The sequence below is a fragment of the Nestor notabilis genome, unplaced genomic scaffold, assembly GCF_000696875.1.
Source record: "Nestor notabilis isolate BGI_N333 unplaced genomic scaffold, ASM69687v1 scaffold8079, whole genome shotgun sequence".
NCBI classification, from domain to species: Eukaryota; Metazoa; Chordata; class Aves; order Psittaciformes; family Psittacidae; genus Nestor; species Nestor notabilis.
In genome coordinates, this window is record NW_009942373.1 from 39,093 (window position 1) to 42,500 (window position 3,408).

Genomic DNA, 3,408 nt, shown 5'->3' on the forward strand with positions numbered 1-3,408 from the left:
AACTAAGGAGACAGACACATTAAATGGGTGAGGAATGGGATGAAATATGAAAATCTGTTTAAAAAGAGAAAAACTTGACTTGGAAAAGCAGCTAAAGGCTCCCACAAAAGCATCCTACTTTGGGAGCAGGGAGAGGATTTCTCTGGTGCAGCAGGTGACCACGAAGAATATGCCGATGCTGTTGCTCACAGTGGGGATGATTCTTGCCATGCTGTCCCTCTGCCGCTCTATACTTTCCACTGGGAACTGCTCAAGCTCTCTGTTGTTCCCATTTATGATGCCCTGTGTGCTGTGTGGAGCATGTGAACACACTGCAAGTGTACACTGGTCACTAAACATCTTTCTATGTATATTAATGGATAATACATATCAAGCATTTAAATCACTATTATCAACTTTATTGTGTAATAGGTTTCGGAAGGTAAAGATGTGGTGATAAGAGGCTATTCTCACAGCGTCATAGTGGCTCCCTTGAAGATCCTCTGTAACAACAGTACTGGGGTTTTCAGGTGCAAGCAAGGCCAGGAGAAAAATAGTCCAAGAATAAGAACATGAGAATTGTAACAGAAAATACTTCCAGAGAGGCTCTGGAAAACACTGCCTCAGCAGCTTCAGGGTCCTTAGCATTAGTAACAGTAAGGCTAATGTTACTGAAGTACCTTAGGTACTGTACAACAAACTGAAATCCATTAAATATTTCTTTATATATTACAAAGGTAACCGGTAAATCGAGGATCTCTACTCTCCTTAGGCCAGCTCCTTGAAGAAAGGATTATTTTTCTTATTAGTAATGCCAAATTTTGTGTGTCTACTGTATTAAAAAAAATAAACAAGGATTACTGCTAGGGACTTAAGGTTGCAGAATGCATAAGATCACTGCACAGTCCTAAACTACTGGAGTGAAGCTGGGATGACTTTTCCTGTCCTTAATAGATAATGTTCTGCCCCTGGCACAGGAACATACCACATTATAAACATCTTTGGTAAGTGATTAAAGGCAGGAAGATCACAGTCCTGATATTTGCCTACTATGGAAAAAGTATTACCTACTATGGAAAAAGATTTCTTTGGTACCAGCTTCTTGAATGTTCAGCTACATAAGAGGAAAGGCTTAAGAACTACTCAACACTAGGAAAAAAAATAAGCTCTTTTTAAGAAATAGCTTGTCTTGAAAATAAATCATATGCTTTGATTTCATATATGGAGTGACTATACTGCCATTTTTGAATGAGATTTTTTCTTGTGACTATTAAAGCACATCTGAACTTGTGTCTGTTGTCAGGTAACACATATTCAGTCGCAGCAACTGTAAATGCAAATGTATGCTTAGATATTTATATTTTGAGGTATTTATACAAACTACCATGTCTAAAATAAATCTGTTATGAAAATTGGCCGAACAAGTCTCTCAGAGATGTTTAATTCTCAAAAATTGTTCTTTTTAAATTGTCAGATCTAAATGTAAAACACTTCCCCCCTTCTTCTGTATCTTTGAAGAAACATCCCACAGACTTTTCACTCTCCATTCTCTACCCCTCAACATAAGATGGGCTAGGAACTCTAAGGGGCTTCAGTATTCCTCTCCCCACTTCTGCTGGCACATGCAGGTGGCATGTCTTCCCCCAGCAGACTTTGCTTGTATGCACTAGCTTGATTCTTAACATATTTGAATTCTGACTGGAGAGTATACTGAAAGCACTGCGCTCAATCACAGTTATAGGACGAACCTTCTAATAGAAGCCAAGCTAATAGATGGTCTGTATTTCCATCTATTTACTCACAGAGATAGTAAATATTAAACTAAAAAGGTTAGATGAACAAAATTCTAATGTATATACGCAAAAGACAACTTGTTTATAGATGTAGCAGCTGGGGTTTTTTTCCTTTTTGCCAGAATATGTTGTATTCTGCCGTCAGAATTCCACAGTTTGCCAAGAGAATGAGCAGGCTGCAAGAAAGCTTTCTGGTACAGCACCTCTAAATAAGCAGAGTTACCAAACGAATAGTTTTCCCTTTACAAAAATGCCAGATAAACTACATTGCTGAAAAGTAAGAACAGTGGGATGATACGTCAACAACAGAAGCTACAAGTGAAAATAAAACCAAACCAAACTGGAAATAATGAACACTGACTTCTACATTCATGAGCAACAAAGAGTTCCGAGCATAAGCCTGCAACTTCGTGGTGTGAAACTCCCTAAGGACATATAGTAATTAAGGATTCTCTTTATGTCAAACTTGCATTTAAATGCATCACAACATCCAGAGGACTACAGATTTGGATTCGGGTTTTGTGCTAATGCAGTCATCTGACACAGGTAGGGAGATAAGAATTTCTTCCAACTCTCTCCTCTGGAAAAGAGGCAATACCTGATTCTTCCTGTACAAGAACTTAATTTCAGATATCCAGATGCAATTAAAAATGACCCTGTACATAATCTAAAGCACCCTGAGGGTAAATAGGGCTGAATGAGGAAACTACTTGAAGGAAATAAGTCTGGTTCTGTCACCTTTCTATCCCCCTCAAGTCCTTTGAGAACTGCAAGATTATCAGATAATTACAAGAACTTCAACTCCACTTAAAGAGAGAAAAACTGTTTGTGATCTGGTAATGCAAGCATTTCATGCCCTGGCCTAACCATCTGCAATACAAATTCCTCTTTAAGGCTTCTTCCACAGAGGCACCAGGATTTAAATGACTTGAGGCTCATCAACTTGCCTTTGCAGGAAAAACATGTTGCCTGAGCACTGCAGAACCAGGACAGAGTCCTCAATTTCTAGAATCATATTCGATCCCTATAAGCAGTTTGCTGGGAACAAATACTCTTTGGAAAACATGCACATATAGATCAGAATGGTGAAACAGACTCAACAAAGCTCCCTCCTGTGTTTTAACAAGTACTTTCAAAGGACCACTTATAGGTGATGGAGAGTGGCTTGGTGAGCTCCTCTGCCAGTTCCTTCAGCCCTCTTGTGTGGAACCCATCTGGCCCCATAGACTTGAGTATGTCCAAGTGGAGCAGGAGGCCACTAAACATTTCATCGTGGATTAGAGGCACTTTAATCAGCTCCTTATCTCTGTCATCCAGCTCAGGGGACTGAGTACCCTGAGGATGCTGGTCAACTATTAAAGCCTGAGGCAAAGGTGGCATTAAGTACCTCAGCCTTTTCCTCATCCTTGGTCACTAGGCTTCCCCTGGTATCCAGTAAAGGACAGAAGTTCTTCTTGGCCCTTCCTTTTATAGCTCATATATTTGAAAAAGTATTTTTTATTATCTTTTATGGCAGTGGCCAGATTTAGTTCCAGCTGTGCCTTCACCTTTTTAACTTTCTCTGTACATAACGTAACAACATCCCTGTACTCCTCATGAGGCAACAGTCCCTTCTCCCACAGGCAATAGCTTCTCT